Below are 21,663 nucleotides of genomic sequence, written 5' to 3' on the forward strand. Positions count from 1 at the left end.
GATTTTTTGTTTCCAGATCGGCATACACGTGTAATGTGTCCCATCTTTCCGCATTACCTGCATGCTTTGTCCTTGAACCAGCAGTCCCTCTGGTCATGGGTGGATCTGCCGCAGCGATAACATCTCTCGAAACCCCGTGTCATTTCATGGGTGCCGAAGTCTTGTGGCTTTTGCTGTATCTCTGCAGCTCCTCTTGCACTGAAAGCCTTGTCCAGTATTAAATCTTTCTCAGAAAGTAGCCTTTTTTGTGTTCCTATACTTAGGAGACCGCAGACGAATTTGTCTCGTAGAGAATCTGCCAGTCCTGCCTCGAATTGGCAGTGTAGGGTATCAACAATCTCCTTAAAATTCTTGTCCATCGGTTCGGCTGGAGTGATTAAGTTTCGTAACAGCTTGTATGTCTTTGCGCCCATTAGATTTAGAAGTACTGAAGCTTTTTTTTCATCTTCTATTCCATTTGCGGTGCAATATACCTCCACTCTTTCCACATAGAGTCATAGAGTCATAGAGTTTTACAGCACAGAAAGAGGCCCTTCGGCCCATCGTGTCTGCGCCGCCCATCCATCCCTGTCCAGTCTAATCCCATTTTCCAGCATTTGGTCCATAACCTTGTATGCAATGGCATTTCAAGTGCTCATCCAAATGCTTCTTGAATGTTGTGAGGGTTCCTGCCTCCACCACCCTTTCAGGCATTGAGTTCCACATTCCAACCACCCTCTGGGTGAAAAAGTTCCTCCTCAAATCCCCTCTAAATCTCCTGCCCCTTACCCTGAATCTATGCCCCCTTGTTATTGACCCCCCCACTAAGGGGAAAAGTTCCTCTTTATCTACCCTATCTATGCCCCTCATTATTTTGTACACCTCAATCAGGTCCCCCCTCAGCCTTCTCTGCTCCAAGGAAAACAACTCCAGCCTGTCCAGCCTCTCTTCATAGCTGAGGCGCTCCATCCCAGGTAACATCCTGGTGAATCTTCTCTGCACCCTCTCCAAAGCAATCACATCCTTCCTATAGTGAGGCGACCAGAACTGCACACAGTACTCCAGCTGTGGCCTCACCAGCGTTTTGTACAGCTCCATCATAACCTCCCTGCTCTTATATTCTATGCCTCGGCTAATGAAGGCAAGTATCCCATATGCCTTTTTAACCACCTTATCTACCTGCTCCGCTGCCTTCAGGGATCTATGTACATGTACACCAAGGTCCCTCTGACCCTCTGTACTTCCTAGGGTCCTACCACTCATTGTGTATGCCCTTGCCTTATTTGTCCGTCCAAAATGCATCACCTCGCACTTTTCAGGGTTAAATTCCATTTGCCACTTTTCCGCCCATCTGACCAACCCGTTTATATCGTCCTGTAGCTGGAGGCTTTCCTCCTCGCAATTTACCACCCCACCAATTTTCGTGTCATCTGCGAACTTACTGATCATACCTTTTACATTCTCATCCAAATCATTTATGTAGATCACAAACAATAAGGGACCCAGCACCGATCCCTGAGGTACCCCACTGGACACAGGCTTCCAGTCACAAAAGCAACCTTCGACCATCACCCTCTGCCTCCTGCCACTCAGCCAGTTTAGGATCCAACGCGCCAAGGCACCCTGGATCCCATGGGCTCTTACCTTCTTGACCAGTCTCCTATGCGGGACTTTGTCAAAAGCTTTACTGAAGTCCATGTAAACCACATCCACAGCATTTCCCTCATCCACCCCACTAGTCACCCCCTCGAAAAATTCGATCAGATTTGTTAGACATGATTTACCCTTGACAAAGCCATGCTGACTATCCCCGATTAATCCTTGCCTCTCCAAGTGGAGATTAATTTTGTCCCTCAGAATTTTTTCCAATAATTTCCCCACCACAGATGTTAGACTCACTGGCCTGTAATTCCCTGGTTTATCCCTGCTACCCTTCTTGAATAATGGTACTACGTTAGCTGTTCTCCAGTCCTCTGGTACATCCCCTGTGGCCAGAGAGGTTCTGAAAATTAGTGTCAGAGCCCCTGCAATCTCCTCCCTTGCCTCCCACAGCAGCCTGGGATACATCTCGTCCGGGCCTGGGGATTTATCCACTTTTTGGCCCGCTAAAACCGCTAGCACCTCCTCCCTCTCGATGCTAATATGTTCGAGTATGTCACAGTCCCCTTGCCCGATTTCTATGTCTGCATCGTCTTTCTCCATAGTGAACACAGATGCAAAAAATTCATTTAAAACCCCGCCTACATCCTCTGGCTCTACACACAGATTGCCACTTTGGTCCCTAATGGGCCCTACCCTTTCCCTGGTTATCCTCTTGCCCTTAATATACTTATAAAACATCTTAGGATTTTCCTTTATTTTGCTCGCCAGTGTTATTTCATGGCCCCTCCTCGCCCTCCTAATTTCTTTTTTAAGTATGCCCCTGCTCTTTTTATACTCCTCTAGGGCTTCTTCTGTCTTTTGTCTTTTGTAACTGCCAAAAGCCCCCCTCTTATTTCTAATGCATTTTTGTATATCCCTTGTCATCCAAAGTTCCCTTTGCTTGTTGGTCCCACCCTTGACCTTTACAGGAACATGTTGGCGTTGTACTCTCTCTATTTCCCTTCTGAAAGTCTCCCACTGTTTTGATGTGGATTTTCCTATAAGCAGCTGCTCCCAGTCCACTTTGGCCAGATCCTGCCTTATCATATTAAAATCGGCCTTCCCCCAATTTAGAACCCTTATTTCCGGGCCTTCTTTGTCTTTTTCCATGACCACCTTAAATCTCACCGAATTATGGTCACTGTCGCCAAAATGCTCTCCTACTGACACTTCCACCACTTGCCCGGCTACATTCCCCAGAATTAGGTCCAGTATCGCCCCCTCTCTTGTAGGACTTTCTACATGTTGGCTCAAAAAGCTCTCCTGGATGCACTTTAAGAATTCTGCACCCTCTAAGCCTTTCACACTCTGACTGTCCCAATTTATATTGGGGAAGTTGAAATCCCCCACTATTATTACCCTATTATTTTCGCACTTCTCTGAGATTTGCCTACATATCTGTTCCTCTATCTCCCCCTGACTGTTTGGGGGCCTATAGTACACTCCCAGCAAAGTGCTTGCCCCCTTTTTGTTTTTAAGTTCTACCCATATGGCCTCATTAGAAGAACCCGCTAATATATCATCCCTCCTTACAGCAGTAATTGACTCCTTAATTAATATTGCAACACCCCCTCCCCTTTTACACCCCCCTCTGTCTCGCCTGAAGATTCTATACCCCGGAATATTGAGCTGCCAGTCCTGACCCTCCCTCAACCATGTCTCCGTGATAGCAACAATATCGTACTCCCATGTGTTCAACAACAACTTTAGTTCATCCACCTTATTTGCAAGACTCCTTGCATTAAAATAAATGCCTTCCAGCCCTGCCATATTCTCTTTTGCCTTCACATATTTGCTCTGCCTTCCCAGCTGACTTGTTTTTCCCTCTGTATTTGGCCGTAAATCACCCCCTACTATAGCTCCACTCTGTACCCCAACCCCCTGCCAAGTTAGTTTAAACCCTCCCCAGCAGTGCTAGCAAACCTCCCCGCAAGGATATTGGTTCCCCCCTGGTTCAGGTGTAAACCGTCCGACTTGTACAAGTCCCACCTTTCCCAGAAGCAGACCCAGTGATCCAGGAAACTAAAGCCCTCCCCCCTGCACCATCCCTTTAGCCACGCATTCATCTGTTCTATCTTCCTATTCCTATACTTACTAGCACGTGGCACCGGGAGTAATCCAGAGATTACAACCTTTGAGGTCCTGCTCCTTAATCCTTCACCTAGCTCCCTAAATTCTTGCTGCAGGACCTCATCCCTCTTTTTACCTATGTCGTTGGTACCAATGTGGACCACGACCACTGGCTGTTCTCCCTCCCCCTCCAGAATGCCCTGCAGCCGCTCAGTGACATCCTTGACCCTGGCACCAGGGAGGCAACAAACCATCCTGGATTCACGTCTACGGCCACAGAAACGCCTATCTGTTCCCCTTAGTATAGAATCCCCTACCACTATTGCTCTCCCACTCTTTTTCCCCCCTTCCTGGGCAGCAGGAGCACCCCCAGTGCCAGGAAGTTGGCCGCTGCTGCCTTCCCCTGGTGAGTCATCCCCCTCAACAGTATCCAAAGCGGTATACTTGTTTGAAAGGGGGATGTCCGCAGGGGTTCCCTGCACTACCTGCCTGCCTTTGTTGCTCCGCCTGATGGTCACCCCCTGTGCTGCCCTACCCTGAGGCGTGCACAACTCGCTAAACGTGTTATCCACGAGCCTTTCAGCATCGCGCATGCTCCAAAATTCATCCACCCGCTGCTCGAGCGCCGCAATGCGGTCTACAAGTAGCTGCAGCTGGATGCATTTCCCGCACACATGGTCATCAGGGACACTGGCAGCATCCCTGACTTCCCACATAGAGCAGGAGGAGCAGAGCACGGGTCTGAACTCTCCTGCCATGACTTACCCCTTTAATTACTTTAAAAATTTATTCAATACCCCAGTTACAGGTATGCTCTAGGGCGCTTTATTTACCAACTATCCCCACTACACCACAGAAATTTAACACCACAGAATTCAAGCTTGTATTGAAAAAAGAGAAATACTCACCAACCAATCACCTACCTGCTCCCTGGTGACGTCACACACTGATTACTTTTTACCTCTCTCCCCGCTGCTGAGTTGGTATGCCTCGCCTCTCTCCGGTTTTTATACCGGTCTCACCACACTGCTCCCGACTGGTCTCGGGCCTCGCTGGTCGCCGGGTTTTCTCCCGAGCTCCTCCTCGCTGCTCCCGCTGGTCCCGACTGGTCTCGGGCCTCGCCTCTCTCCGGTTTTTATACCGGTCTCACCACACTGCTCCCGACATATGTGGTCCAATCCTCTATCTCGTTATCAAAAGCATCAATATTGCCAGAATTAGGCATCTTGGAAAAGATATGGCGCTTCCCGCGCTTTTCTTTCTTTTCTGCAGAAAAGATATGGTGCTTCCCGCGCTTTCCCGCCGCTGCTGCTGATGACAACGCTGTTTCCCGCGGTTTCCGTTCTTTTTTATTTATTTATTTATTTACAGTTGGAGACTCGTTCCCGCCGGACTCTCTCTCTAGGTCTGAACGCCGACCTGTTTGCAGCGCCGGCCGTCTCCCGAGTGCTCCCTCCCCATCTGTTACTGCTTGCCTCCGCTTTTGCTGCTTGGCCCAGCTGTAGCGCCAGCCACTGGAGCCCCAGCCTGACGCCCAGGAAGGATTACCGCAGTACCTGCCACCAGCTTGGCCAGCTGGTGAAACAACAGCTTCTTTCACTTCTTGATTCTTCTGGACGCCAGAGGAATTGATGTCCTTGAGGTCCTGCCGAATTGTAGGTACGTCCGTTTCCACTTCGTCTTCACTGTTGTGTCTGTGTGTTGATAGAGACACTGAAGACAGGAGTTGGTTTGATAGGTGTTTACTAAACAAAGTCTGGAGGGGAACTAACGGATACAACACAATACTCAGGCTTATATAGCCGAGTGGCCATTACCGGCATTACAGTACACATGGGGCTCTTAAAGGCACATACACTACAAGGTCTCTATCAATACAACCGGCTGGTGTTCGGGGTAGCATCGGCTCCGGCTATTTGGCAAAGGGCGATGGATCAAGTCCTGCAAGGGATTCCAGGGACCCAGTGTTATTTGGACGACATCCTGGTCACGGGCGAAAACAACAGTGATCACCTCGCCAACTTGGGGAAGGTGCTCATCAGATTAAAGGACTATGGGCTACGAGCTAATCGCCACAAGTGCGAGTTTTTCCAGAAGCAGATCTCGTATTGTGGCCACGTCATCGATGAAGAGGGGTTACATAAGTCCCCTGAAAAGATTGAGGCAGTAGTCAAGGCTCCAGCACCGGAAAATGTGTCACAACTGAGGTCGTTCCTTGGGCTGGTAAACTACTACCATAAGCTCTTACCAAATTTGTTCACGGTACCGGGTACCATGGAAGTGGAATGACGAACGTAGACGAGCTTTCCAGAAGTGTAAAGAATTGATCACCTCAAAAGAGGTGTTGGCCCATTTCAACCCAGCACTACCAATTCGTTTAGCATGTGATGCATCACCCTATGGTATTGGAGCGGTGCTGTCGCACAAATTCCCAGACGGGTTGGAGAGGCCAGTAGCCTTTGCGTCTCGGCCACTAACCTCAACCGAGCGCAACTACACCCAAATTGACAGGGAGGCCCTCAGCCTAGTATGGGGAGTAAAATAATTCAACCACTACCTGCATGGGCAGAAGTTCACCTTGCTGACTGACCACCAACCACTTGTCTCCATCTTTAATCCTAAGAAGGGCGTTCCGGTGATGACTGCACAATGGTTACAAAGATGGTCCCTGTTTCTAGGGGCGAATCAATATGAAATAGAATATAAAGGCATGAAACAGCATGGAAACGCTGATGGGCTATCGCGCCTGCCACTGTCTACTGTGGAGGAAGCACCAGCAGTGGACCCTATCGAGATATTTTATTCGTCAATAATTGAACGATTGCCAGTAACGAATGCGGATATAGAGAAGGAGACCCGCAATGATCCGACGCTGTCTCGGGTATATGATTTGACGGTGAGGGGATGGCCAACACATGGCGACTCACTGTTGCCAGCATTCTCATCCAGAAGAGAACAGCTGTCAGTATGCCAGGGGACAGTAATGTGTGGATCCAGAGTGGTGATTCCACCTAAGTTAAGGGAGGGAGTGCTAAATGAGCTTCATGAAGGTCATCTGGGGGGAGTGAAAATGAAAAGCCTTGCTAGGGCTTATGTGTGGTGGCCGGGAATCAATCAACAAATCGAAGACCTAACTAAGAGCTGCTCAGGATGCCAGAAGGTCCAAAATGCACCACCACATGCCCCTCTACACCCATGGGAGTGGCCCTCCTCTCCATGGTAACGGGTGCATATTGATTTCGCTGGTCCATTCATGGACTCAATGTTCTTAATAGCAGTGGATGCTCATTCAAAGTGGCCTGAGGTGATAAAAATGTCCTCAACCACTACAGAGAAGACGATTGCAGTCCTACGGACCATATTTGCCAGGAACGGCTTGCCAGAGCAGATTTGCTCTGATAATGGACCACAGTTTGTGTCCGAAGAGTTTCGAAAATTTACGAGAAGGAATGGGGTAAGGCATTACACATCCGCCCCGTATCATCCAGCCACCAATGGATTGGCTGAGAGGTTCGTACAAACCTTTAAGAAGGCGATAAAGGCCATGTGCGACGATGAAATTCCACTACAGCATAAGGTGGACAATTTCTTATTAGCCTACCGAAACGCGACGCATGCAGTTACCAACCAGACCCCGGCCATGATGTTCTTTAACCGAAGGTTGAGATCTCGTCTGGACTTGCTCAGACCAAATGTGCGAAGAAATGTTGAAGATAAACAATTCCAGCACATCAATGAGAAGCTGACAAGGAGCTTCAACGTAGGACAACCAGTCTTGGCCCATGGCTACCGAACAGAGAAATGGCAACCCGGAATGATATGCACAAGGCAGGGGCCATTAATGTACACAGTGGATGTCGGGGAGAACATTGTGAGACGCCACGTCGATCAGATCTTAGCATCACAGGAACGAGTCAACCCCATGTCTCGCGTCCCTGGGGATGAATCCGACATACCGGTAGCATCTACCTCAGAAACAGTAGCAGTGGAAACGGATGAAATAACCGACGAAAAGGGGCCAGAATCGCCTCCGCACCAAGAACAAGAACCTCAGGAAAGGCGCTATCCCGAAAGGATCAGGAAGCCGCCCCAAAGACTGAATCTGTAAATGGACTATTGTTGTTTAATGTACATGTTAAAGTGTTAATTGTTATTTGAATATTATGGGTACTACTAATCTAAAAGGGGAGGAATTGTAGTGTATGTACCTTTAAGAGAGAACTACTTTTACAGCTCCTGTATACTGTAGTACCGGCAGTGACCACACCTGTATATAAGCCTTGAGCCTGCCTCTGTACCCCAGTCTTGAGACTACCCTACTCCAGTAAATACCTGTTGATTGTTAAGTTACAGCATCCGTGTGGTTATTGAAAAACATCACACTCTCAGAATCACGGATCTAACAGTAAGCAATTAGGCGCAAGGCAGGTGACCTTTCTTCCATTCGGAGCTGCTCAAGCTATATTTTGGAATTAATTGTAATGTGTCAACTATTTACTGAATCTGCAGTGAGAACTACTGTTCATTTGCAGATATCCTGTAGCACACTTATGAAAATAGAGATCTTAAACCAGGGTTTCACCTTTCTGAAAAATAAACCTTTGCTTCTTATATGATGAATGTTTTTTTTAAGAAGCAGACTCTATATGCTATTCTTAACCCCCCTCCCAAATTTTAATATTGGAGTAATTTGATATTTTAAAAAACATTGTAACGTATTGCAGTATTTTTATTGCAAACATGGATGAGCTCCCCTTCGTGATTTCAGCAAGACTGTGAGAATCGCTTGCATGTTGTAGTCAGATAAACTCTGCAAAATGTTGTACCCGAACCTAAGTTGATAGGGATATATTTCAAGTATGCTCACTCCAGCTGGAAACTTCTGGAATGTCTGATGATACTGGAGCCGTTGGAATCTTTCATGATGAACCTATCCTGGACGAACCAGAGAGCATCAGATCATATCCAGGTGTAAGTTATAAGTATGGCCAAAACTGAACAGTTAACATCAAAGGGGCTGTATCTGCAGCAGGCCAGGAGGTTCATTCCATTTTTATGCATTACAATAATCTTGGCCATTTTCATTGATTTAGAGAGATTTTCTCTGCATTAAAGCAGAATACTCTTGACAATTTTGGAGCTAGCCCACAAGACAAACTTTTTAAAATTTTCCTGTGTAGCTGTCAGGCCCAGAAGCCTTAGAGTGGGAAAGTTATTTCATTTGAGTGGGTCTCTTCAAAGATGAGGGGTGCGAAATTGGGCTCGGTAGCGCCCGTTGTTTGGGCGCTAGGGGTGCCATTCGGGGACCAAAATGGTGTCTGCTGCGTGCGCGCACGCTTCTGCCATGAATCGCACCAGACGTCATCTTGGTGAAGGCGTTAGCGCGTGCGCAGGTAACGTCCACCGGAGGTATACAAACCAGACGGATCATGACGTCAATGAGCATGCAACGCTGATTTGACGCCAGTGCTGCCATTTTGGAGCTCCACGCTCCCACGACACCCTTTCTTAACCTCGCACAGCTGAATACGTGTCAAGCAACATGAAGGACCCTTCCAGCAGCACTACTTAAAGAGATCATCAACTATCTACAGGTTAGTTGCTGGTTGATTTCTTCTGGCTGTTGGTACAATTCTACAAGTGTTTGGTGCTTTCCATAGTTGTTTCAAGTTGCAAAAGTCTACAGGGAGTGGTGTGATAGGTGCTGAAGAACTTTTGCTGACTTCAAGGCTTCTGCACAAACCAGTTGCTGCCAGACATGGGTGCACAAGTTGGACTTCCCCTTGGAATAGAGCATGACTGAGAGAATGAGCAGAGGCTATGCAGAGCAGGACAAGCTACTAGAAAAGGGAGGAGAAGGATGGGGTGGAAGAGGAAGAGGAAGAGGAGGAAAGGAGGCGGCAACCTAGACAGCCCCTTTCTGCCCAGGCTGTACGCGAACAACTAATTTGAGTGAGATACCAGTAATCGCAACCCCAATTCCCCATTCACCAACAGTCCCACACACCTTACCTTCCCTCTGTCACTGACCATCACAGCATCCACTTGGGCACAATGCAAAAATAAAAGCCAAAATAAACATTGCAATTTAAATTTAAAAATGATATCATGCCATATTGCAAACAAACATAAACTAATCACTCTTGTGCATTCCTGTAGTGCCTGTCTTCCATTTGCCTTTGCCTGTCCTAGTGCTCCTATGCAGTGCTACCCCAGTGGCTGCAGCATGGGTGGTGGAAAGCTGCTGAATTTCAGAGGAGGAGACTGCAGATGGCCTTGGAGGATGACCTCGACCAGCTCTGGGCCCAGAAGGCCCAGCTTCAGACTGCATTATCTCAGCATGGACGGCAGCAGTCTGGGCTGGCACTGGCAGAGTGGCAGGGGTGCGAGCACAAATACTGTCATCCTGAGAGAGGACAGCAGGCTCATGCTCCATAGAGCCACTACCCCGGTGCGGCACCTCAGTAATCTTAGTAATCTGTTGGAGGACAGATTGCTGCACTGCTTTGACACCCTGCAAGCCCCTTTGAATACTGGTATCCGCAGCCATGATGGCAGCAGTCTGTAGTTGCATGACAGCAAGCTGAGCTTGCATGAGAGCTAGCTGAGCTTGCAAGGCACCTTGCAGGACTTAAGTCTGAGCTTCCACTGCAGCATTCAGACTTCTGGTGGAAGCTGCTTGTGCTGCAATGGAAGCTGAGACATTGGCCATCAGACGCTGCATCATGGTTGGGTGCACAAGTGCGCTAATGGAGTTGGCCACCACTTCCATGCTGGAAAGTATGGGCTTCAAGCTCTGCGCAAAGCCCTGTGCTAAGTTGGTGTCGGACTCCTCCATGTTCCTTGACATTGCATGCAGACTTTTTGGCAGGCCTGCCAATGCACCAAGCATTTCATTGTGTATATCCATCAGCCTTCTTCTGCAGCCTGCTCCATCGAAGTCCTCATCTGAGTCCTCTGCAGCAGAATTGTGGGCGACCTCGGCCTGTGGTGAGCTGGCACCTGCGCTGCCCTTTCCCCCTGCCATGGCTGCAGCTCACTCATACCCGGTGTCTCACCACATGCAGATTCCGCCTCTAATCTATCCTCTGAGATACGTGCTGTGTCAGTATTTGAGCTGGTGGGTGCGAGTGTGAAATCAAGTGAAGGTATGTCTTCACCATCACTCCCTTCTTGCTGTTCCTCCGCTGTCTGGTCAGGTTGCACTTCTTGGGCATCTGAAAGGAGAAAGGCACGAGGTAAGGTTGTGGTGAGGAGACGGGTGGAAAGTAAGGGGTGCAGGCTTGCACCATCTGCAGCTTGTAAGTCAGAAGAGATTGTGGGATGAGGAGGAAGTGGGAGGTGAGAAGGAGGATTAGGTATGAGGATAGCGTCATCTTCAATTGATTCAGCCCCGCTGCTGGCCACAGGCTCAGCAATGGTCGTCCCAATAATGGCCAGCACTGTCTCCACCATGGGGATTCGGACTTGTCCCCTCCGGTTAGCTCCTGCTCCCTTCAGTTGTGCATAACCTTGCCCTACATGAGAGAGGGGAGTGTGTCAGTGGGTGTCGTGTAATAGGTTTGGGTGATGTGGCTGTCATGGTTGAATAGCTGGCAGTGTGTGCAAGCTATGACATGTGGGTATGAGGCTTGCAGCAGTGCTAAGTGTGTGAGGGTGCGGTGGAGCATATGAATGTTAGGTCAGAAGCCTGATAGAGATTGTTGGTAGGTGAGTGATGGGGGTGTGGTGAATTGCGGAGTATCTGAGGCTAGTGGTGCAGTTGGTAGGATATGGCATTTGAAGATACATTCACTGACCTTCACCATTCGTGTGACGTCATTGAATTTCTTGCGGCACTGCATCCAGGTCCTCAGGGATAGACTCCTGGTATTGACTTCCATGGCTATCTGCTCCCACTGCCTTTTGAGCGTGTGTCTGGAGGGCCTCCTGGCCATCTGCGGATACAGGACATCCTTCCTACTTTCCTCCTCCTCCACCAAGACCTCCATTGCAGCGCCTGAAAACCTTGGAGCCCACTCTCTCACATGTTGTGCCATTCCTCACTGTATCCTAGGTCAGATTGACTTCCTGGATGACTGCCAGCACCTGCTACAGCCACAATGCACCTCCACTTTAAGAGGTGCAGGCTAGCTTTAAGGAGTGCAGGCTAGCTTTAACTGGTGCTAGGAAGTGGCGATTTTGGGCCCCCTGCTGATGCATGCAGCTACTGAACAGCGCGGTTAGCGCTAGCTGCATGTAGCAATCATGCTAATCAACAGGCAGCATGAAGGTGGCATGCTGCCTGCATTTCAATCAACGGGCATGGGTTAATCGCACATCGCGATCTCCTCGCCTGTTTTCGGGGGCTATCCAATGTAGTCCCCTAGATTCCTGGAAGGCCAATGCTCTCAGTTAAGGCAATCTGCTACTTGGTAAGATTATATGGTTTATATTTAAATGACTCGTTGTATGCCTGTGTCATTGATTTTGTCTGGAACCAAAATTACCTGATGGTTCAAATTCCTCAAGCTGGCTATACACTTCTTCCATCGAAATTCTAACCGTAGAGCTGAGCAAAGTAGTAGTGACCTCAGTGTACAAGCCACCTGGCACAGATTTCAACTTCTCTAACCCTGTACCCAACCTGCACAATAAACCACAGGTCATCATTGGAGACTTTAATAGCCACAGTACCCAATGGGGGTACAAGGAGACTAACAACGATGGAGAAGCAGTCGAAGAATGGATGGACGCTAACCAGCTTAGTCTCATCCACGATCCTAAATTGCCAGCCTCTTTCCACAGTGCCCGCTGGAAGTGTAGGTATAATCCAGATCTTGCCATTGCCAGCAACGACATCGCTGGCCTCTGCAAGAAGCTTATCACAGACCCAATACCACAGACACAACACCGTCCTATTGGCATCCAGGTAAATGCAGCAGTGTTACCAACCATCGTACCGTTCAAAAGGCGCTTCAACTTCAAGAAGGCCGATTGGAACGGTTTCACACGAGCACTTGACCGCAAGGTTAAACGCATTAAACCACTACAACCTCTTTGCAAAAGCTGTCCAAAAAACAGCTAGAAGGAAGATCCCCCGAGGTTGCAGAGTACACTACATCCCTGGTCTCACCAAGGAGAATGCTGAACTCTACTGGGAGTATGTCTCAATGTTTGAATCTGACCCCTTCTCAGAGGAAACAATATCTACTGGTGAGAGGGTGATGTTAAGTATCTCTCAAGTACGTCAAAACACCTGGAACACCTTGATAGAGACAACAGATCTTACAAAAAACAGCAAGAAGGCATGGTCTCTCATACACAAACTTGGAGGTGATCCCAAGAAAGCTGCCCAACATCCAAATGTGTCTGCTAACCAAGTTGCACACCAGTTGCTCCTAAATGGAAAAATCAACAAGAAACAACCAAGAGCACAACTAGATAGGAAGAAGTACAGTGGTGATCCTGGCTTCACTAGACCATTCACCATGGAAGAGCTGGAAACTGGTACATCTAGTCTAAAACACGGGAAAGCAATTGGTCTTGACAACATAGCAACGGAGCAGATAAAGCATTTTGGACAGCAAGCAAAGAAGTGGCTCCGACAATTGTTCAACCACTGTCTGGCAACACACAAGCTACCTAATATCTGGCAGAAGGCACATGTAATAGCACTATTAAAGCCTGGAAAAGATCCCTCAGATCCTAAGAGTTTTCGGCCAATTTCACTGCTTTGCCACACCTATAAGCTGTTTGAACGCCTGATACTCAATAGGATAGCACCAACTGTAGATGAGAAGATCATTCCAGAGCAAGCAGGTTTCCGCCCCGGCAAATCAACAACAAGGCAACTGCTCAACCTCACACAACACATCGAAGATGATTTTGAGCAAGGGATGGTAACAGGTGCTGTTTTTGTAGACCTGTCAGCAGCATACGATACAGTGAACCATAGACGTCTCCTCTGCAAGATTCTAGAGATGACAAAAGATATTCACTTAACAGAGCTGTTAGAAAGCATGCTTCAGAATCGCCGGTTCTATGTTGAACTAGGTGGGAAGCGCAGCAGGTGGCGTATTCAGAAGAATGGTCTTCCTCAGGGAAACGTGCTTGCACCGCTGCTGTACAACATCTACATGAATGACCAACCTATAGACTGTGTCACACGCCGTTTTATATATGCTGATGACTTATGTGTCACTGCCCAAAGTACTGATTTTAACACCGTGGAGAAAACGCTTTCTGAGGCCTTGGAGGGACTAAAATCCTACTATGAAGAAAACCACCTTCGCGCAAACCCATCAAAGACGCAAGTTTGTGCATTCTGTAGTGTATGTGCCTTTAAGAGCCCCAGGTGTGCTGTAATGCCAGTAATGGCCACTCGGGCTATATAAGCCTGTATATTGTGTATATCCGTTAGAACCCCCCCCCAGGCTTTGCTTAGTAAACACCTATGAACCAACTCCTGTCTTCAGTGTCTTTATCAACACACGGACACTACAGTGGCGACGAAGTGGAAACGGACTTACCTGCAATTCGGCAGCACCTCCAGGACATCGATTCCTCGGGCGTCCAGAAGACTCAAGAAAGTGAGAGAAGCTGTGGTTTCACCAGCTGGCCAAGCTGGTGGCAGGTACTGCGCTAATCCTTCCTGGGCGTCAGGCTAGGGCTCCAGCGGCTGGCTCTACAGCTGAGACAGGCAGCGAAATCGGAGGCAAGCAATAACGGACTGGGAGGGAGCACTCGGGAGACGGCCGGCGCGGCAAGCAGGTCAGCGTTCAGACCTGCAGAGAAAGTCCGGCGGGAACGAGTCTCCAACTGTAAACAAATAAAAATTTTTAAAAAACAAAGAACGGAAACCGCGGGAAACAGCGTTGTCATCGGCAGCAGCGGCGGGAAAGCACGGGAAGCGCCATATCTTTGCTGCTGAAAAGAAAGAAAAGCGCGGGAAGCGCCATATCTTTTCTGAAATGCCTAAATCTGGCAATATTGATGCTTTTGATAGCAAAATAGAGGATTGGACCACATACATGGAAAGAGTAGAGGTATATTGCACTGCAAATGGAATAGAAGATGAAAAAAAAGCTTCAGTACTGCTGAACCTAATGGGCGCAAAGGCAAACGGGCTGTTACAAAATTTAATCACTCCAGCCAAACCAAAGGACAAGAATTTTAAAGAAATTGTTGATACCCTGCAGGAGCACTTAAACCCAACACCGCTGCTGATAGCGGAACGATTCAAATTCTTCAAGAGAAATCAACACAAGAATGAAAGTAACGCTGATTACCTAACCGAATTAAGAAAGCTATCAAAGTACTGCCAATTCGGGGCAGGACTAGCAGATTATCTTCGAGACAAATTCGTTTGCGGTCTCTTAAGTGAAGGAACACAAAAAAGGCTGCTTTCTGAAAAAGATTTAACATTGGACAAAGCTTTCAGTGTGGCTGTATCATATGAAGCAGCAGCAAGAGGAGCTGCAGAGATACAACAAAAGACACAGGACTTCGGCACCCATGAAATGACACAGGGTTTTGAAAGATGTTATCGCTGCGGCAGATCCACCCATAACCAGAAGGACTGCTGGTTCAAGGACAAAGCATGCAGGCAATGCGGAAAGATGGGACACATTGCACGGGTATGCCGATCTGGACAAAATAAATCCACAGACAGAAAAAAAAAATCAATAAAGGAAAGTACAGGAAGGTACAAATGATGACGGACAGTAGCTCCGAAGACCAGAAGAGCGATAGCGACTCCGAAAACAAGAGACTAAGCTGTCTCAAATTACATAATGTACTTGCCAAAGATGATTACCAAACCATTTGGGTTACCCTCACGATAGCAGGGTCCCCTGTTAAAATGGAGCTAGATACAGGATCAGCTCTAACTGTAATAAATCGACGGGATTACGAGAGGCTATTTTCGCATATACCTCTAAAAGACACATCCATTATCTTAAAAACATATACGGGGCAGAAAGTATACCCCAAAGGAAAAATAAGGGTGCCTGTTGTATACAACGGCAAGGAAATACAAAAGTTGTATTTATACATTCTACAAGATGGTGGTCCACTGTTGTTGGGACGTGAATGGATCAGAAAGATACGTTTAGACTGGCACTCCATTCAGGCACTGACGGTGACCAGTAAGAAAATAAACAATGATGACATCATACCTGAACGATTAAAAGACATCTTGGCCAACGCCAAAGAAGTGTTTCAAGAGAAACTAGGAACCTTGAAAGGCATCACTGCCTCAATAAAAGTGGAAGATGCAGCAATTCCCAAATTTTTTAAGGCAAGACCGGTGCCATACGCAATTCGTCCAGCAGTCGAGGCAGAGCTGGAGAATTTGGAAAAGGCAGGCGTATTATCCAAAATAGATTGGAGCGAGTGGGCAACACCCATCGTTCCAGTCATGAAAAAAGCATTGAATAATGATAAATCTGAAGAACAGAGAAAAATTTGCATCTGTGGAGACTTCAAGGTGACTGTAAACCCGGTCCTTCACACAGTACAGTATCCTCTTCCGAGGATAGAAGATATTTTCGCCTCACTATCCGGAGGGAAACGTTTCACCAAAATTGACTTGGCACAGGCATATCTACAGATGGAGGTTGAGGAGGCCTCTAAAAAGTATCTCACGATAAACACACACAAAGGCCTGTACCAGTACAATCGACTGGTTTTTGGAGTAGCATCAGCTCCAGCTATCTGGCAAAGAGCTATGGAGCAAGTCCTGCAAGGGATTCCGGGGACTCAATGCTACCTAGACGACATCCTTGTAACAGGAGAAAACGACAATGAGCACCTTGCCAATTTGGAGCAGGTGCTCACTAGGCTGAAAGAATGGGGCCTACGAGCAAATCGCCCCAAGTGCGAATTTTTCCAAAATCAGATATCATATTGTGGCCACATAATTTATAAGGAAGGGTTGCATAAGTCACCTGAAAAAATTGAAGCGGTCATAAAAGCCCCAGCACCTGAAAATGTTTCACAATTAAGGTCGTTCCTGGGATTAATAAATTACTATCATAAATTTTTACCGAACTTATCAACTCTTCTACACCCTCTTAATGAACTTCTACAAACAGGAGTGATTTGGAAATGGAGCGAAGACTGTAAACGTGCCTTCCATAAATGCAAAGACTTAATCACATCCGAAGAAGTTTTGGCTCATTACAACCCATCACTGCCAATCAGACTATCGTGCGATGCATCCCCTTATTGATGCGCTATCAATTACTCATAAAAGACTGAGAGTTAGAAGAGTAACTAAAGGCTTTTATTAACAACAGAATGGAGGTCTGCCTCGAGTGGTCGACCGGTCCAGGATACAAGGGCTGGGGAGCAGTCACCTTTATACTAGGACCTGTGGGAGGAGTCAGCCGAGGCATGTCCAGGCATGTACACAGTGGAATACAAACAGGACAAACAGGAATACAAACAGTGGTTTACCACATTCACCCCTTGTTTAAAATTGAGTCCGGTGGGGTGAAGTGTATTAAAAGTTAGTGTATTGGAGTCTCTCCGGAGGTCTTGTCTGCCACTGTGATCGGCGTGGCGACGGCAGGGGTAGTGAAGCTTCCGGCGTCGAGTCCAGCGTAGGCTGTGGCACAGGCGTGTCGTCCTCGTAGATGTCGAGCGGGTCGCGGGGCCCAGGCCTGCCGCCTGCTGGGGCTGGATATCGGATCGTGGGGGGGGGTGGTAGTGGGTAGTGGGTTACTGTGGTCCCCGAGGGTGCAAGGTCTCTTATGGAGACTGTGTCCTCCCGCCCGTCCGGGTATGCGATGTAAGCATACTGGGGGTTGGCGTGGAGGAGGTCGACCCTCTCGACCAGGGGGTCTGTTTTATGGGTCCTCACGTGTCTTCTCAGTAGGACCGGCCCTGGGGACGTCAGCCATGGCGGTAGCGACGTCCCTGATGTGGACTTCCTTGGGAAGACAAACATTTTCTCATGAGGGGTGGCGTTAGTGGCAGTGCAGAGCAGTGACCGAATAGAGTGGAGCGCATCGGGGAGCACATCCTGCCAGCGGGAGGTTGGAAGGCCCCTAGACTTTAAGGCTAGCAGGACGGCCTTCCAAACTGTCGCATTTTCTCTTTCCACCTGTCCGTTCCCCCGGGGGTTGTAACTGGTGGTCCTGCTTGTGGCAATACCCCTAGTTAGCAGGTACTGACGGAGTTCGTCGCTCATAAACGATGAGCCCCGGTCGCTATGGATATAGCTGGGGAAGCCGAACAGGGTGAAGAGGTTGTTCAGACATTTAATGACCGTGGCACTGGTCATGTCCGGGCAGGGGAAGGCGAACGGGAAACGGGAGTACTCATCAATAATATTGAGGAAGTACACATTGCGGTCGGAGGAGGGGAGAGGCCCTTTAAAATCAACGCTCAGGCGCTCGAAGGGGCGAGTGGCTTTTATCAGGTGGGCCCTGTCTGGTCTATAAAAGTGTGGTTTGCACTCAGCGCAGACTTGGCAGTTCCTGGTCATGGTCCTGACCTCCTCAATAGAGTAAGGCAGGTTGCGGGCCTTGATGAGGTGGAAGAACCTGGTGACCCCCGGGTGGCAGAGGTCATTTTGGAGGACCCGTAGTCTATCGATCTGCGCGCTGGCGCAGGTGCCACGCGATAGCGCATCCGGGGGTTCATTTAGCTTCCCGGGCCGGTACAAGATCTCGTAGTTGTAGGTGGAAAGTTCGATTCTCCACCTCAAGATCTTGTCATTTTTGATTTTGCCCCTCTGCTTGTTGTTAAACATAAAAGCAACTGAACGCTGGTCAGTGAGCAGGGTAAATCGTTTTCCGGCCAGGTAGTGCCTCCAATGACGCACAGCCTCCACAATCGCCTGGGCCTCCTTCTCAACAGCGGAGTGTCTGGTCTCCGGGCCTTGGAGGGTTCGTGAAAAGAAGGCCACGGGTCTCCCCGCCTGATTGAGGGTAGCGGCCAGGGCAAAGTCGGACGCGTCGCTTTCCACCTGGAAGGGGATGGATTCGTCCACTGCGTGCATGGTGGCTTTGGCAATGTCCTCCTTGATACGGTGGAAGGCTAAGCGGGCCTCTGCCGTCAAGGGAAAAGAGGTGGACTTGATCAGCGGACGGGCCTTGTCCGCATAGTAGGGGACCCACTGGGCGTAATAGGAGAAAAACCCTAGGCACCTCTTCAGGGCCTTGAGGCAGTGGGGCAGTGGAAGTTCCATAAGGGGACGCATCCGGTCGGGGTCGGGGCCGATGACTCCGTGTTCCACAACACAGCCAAGGATGGCGAGGCGGTTTGTGCGGAATATGCACTTCTCCTTGTTATATGTCAGGTTTAGGAGTTGGGCGGTGCGGAGGAATTTTTCGAGGTTTGCGTCATGGTCCTGCAAGTCACGGCCGCAGATGGTCACATTGTCCAGATATGGGAAAGTGGCCTGCAACGCATTTTGATCTACCATCCGGTCCATCTCCCTTTGGAAGATGGAGACCCCGTTGGTGACGCCAAAGGGAACCCTAAGGAAGTGATAGAGGCGGCCGTTTGCCTCAAAGGCAGTGTACTGGCGGTCCTCAGGGCGGATGGGGAGCTGGTGGTATGCTGATTTCAGGTCAATGGTCGAGAAGACGCGGTACTGCGCGATCTGGTTGACCATATCAGCTATACGGGGGAGTGGGTAGGCGTCCAGCAGGGTGTAGCGATTTATTGTCTGGCTGTAGTCGATGACCAGGCGCTGCTTCTCGCTGGTCTTAACGACCACAACCTGGGCTCGCCAGGGGCTGGTGCTGCCCTCAATAATCCCTTCTTTCAGGAGCCACTCCACTTCGGTTTTAATGAAAACCCTGTCCCCGGCACTGTATCGCCTGCTCTTTGTGGCGATGGGCTTACAGTCGGGGGTGAGGTTAGCAAACAGTGGTGGGGGGGTGACTCTGAGTGTGGAGAGGTTGCACCTGGTGCGCGGCGGGCAATTTGGAAGCTGCTGGCTGCGGACTGTGAGTGGGGGTAGGGGTCCACCGTACGCCATCGTAACACTTTTAAGGTGGCACTGAAAATCTAACCCCAGCAGGACGGCAGCGCAGAGGTCAGGCAGGACCAGAAGTTTAAAATGATCGTACACGGTCCCGTCTACTACGAGTGTCACCACGCAGTAGCCGCCGATGTCCGCCGACTGGGACTCGGAGGCCATAGAAATCCGCTGTTGCGCAGGCAGGACTGGGAGAGAGCAACGCCGCACCGTGTCGGGGTGGATGAAGCTCTCCGTGCTCCCAGAGTCAAAAAGGCAGATTGTATCATGACCATTTACCTTAATGTCCATTGTGGAACTGGCCAGTTGGTGCAGTCTCGCTTGGTCCAGTGTAACGGATGCCAGCGTAGGGGTCGGTGTGTCGCTGCGGGTATCAGATGAGGCGGTGTCGGGGGCCTGCTGCGTCCCGGCTGTCGTCCAAGATGGCGGCGTCCATGATCCCCATGTGGCTGGAGGCGTCCAAAATGGCTGCTGTACCGGTGATTCGCACACGGCCGGGGAGGTCCAAAATGGCGGCCCGCATGGCCCACACGCGGCGCTGCTGGGGTTCGGGGTGGCTTTGGCCCTGCAGACGCTAGCGTAGTGTCCCTTCTTCCCGCAGCCCGAGCAGATCGCGTTTTTCGCCGGGCAGCGCGCTCTGGGGTGTTTTGCCTGGCCACAGAAGTAGCATTTCTGGCCTTGGGGCACTGCTGTCTGGCCTTGGGACACTGCTGCGGTAGTTGGGCCGTTGTTGGGGTGTGGCTGGGGTGGCACGGCGCTATGAGGCGGTCCTACCGTGTCCCAGGCTGTCATTCCCCGCGGCGTCCACGGTGCAGAGGAGTAGGCATCCATGCCCTGGTAGGCTGCATCCAACGATAGTGCGAGTTCAGAGGCCTTGTTGAGGTCGAGGTTGCTCTGCTCCAACAGTCGCTGTCGTGTGTAATTGGATCTGTGGCCCGCTACAAAAGCGTCCCGGATAAGTTCCTCTGTGTACACGGCGGCCTTTACATCCTTACAACCACAGGCCCGGCCAAGCACAGACAGTGCCTGAAGGTATTCCACGGTCGATTCCCCAGGTTGTTGTTTACGACTCCCCAGGAGGTGCCTGGCGTACACTTCGTTCACTGGGCGCGTGTACTGGTCCTTGAGGAGCTTGATAGCATCCGCGTACGAGGTCGCGTCTTGGATGACCGAGTACACTCGGTGGTTCACTTTGGAGGTCAGGACATCCAGTTTGTCCTCGTCCGATTTGATTGCTTCGGAGGCGGTCAGGAATTTTTCGAAACACTTAAGCCAGTGAGTAAACTTGGTGGATGAGTCCGCCTCCCGATGATCTAAGTCCAGGCATGCTGGTGTGAGGATCTTCTCCATTATAAAAATGTTGTTAATAAAATTGATGCGCTATCAATTACTCATAAAAGACTGAGAGTTAGAAGAGTAACTAAAGGCTTTTATTAAGAACAGAATGGAGGTCTGCCTCGAGTGGTCGACCGGTCCAGGATACAAGGGCTGGGGAGCAGTCACCTTTATACTAGGACCTGTGGGAGGAGTCAGCCGAGGCATGTCCAGGCATGTACACAGTGGAATACAAACAGGACAAACAGGAATACAAACAGTGGTTTACCACACTTATGGCATAGGAGCAGTATTATCCCATAAATTCCCTGATGGCTCAGAACGGCCGATAGCTTTTGCGTCACGCTCATTAAACTTAGCTGAGCGTAACTATGCCCAAATCGACAGGGAAGCACTCAGCCTGGTATGGGGAGTGAAAAAATTCAACCATTACCTACACGGACAAAAATTTACCTTGTTGACTGACCATCAACCCCTCATCTCCATATTCAACCCTAAAAAGGGTGTTCCCATTATGACAGCGCAAAGGCTACAGAGGTGGTCCCTTTTTCTAGGGGCACACCAATACAACATAGAATACAAAGGATCAAAACAGCATGGGAATGCTGACGGTTTATCGCGCCTACCGTTGCCAACGGTAGAAGAGGCACCTACAGTAGACC

This window comes from Somniosus microcephalus, chromosome 3 (genome assembly GCF_052327205.1).
Source record: "Somniosus microcephalus isolate GS21.2 chromosome 3, FLI_Smic_1.0, whole genome shotgun sequence".
Taxonomy (NCBI): Eukaryota; Metazoa; Chordata; class Chondrichthyes; order Squaliformes; family Somniosidae; genus Somniosus; species Somniosus microcephalus.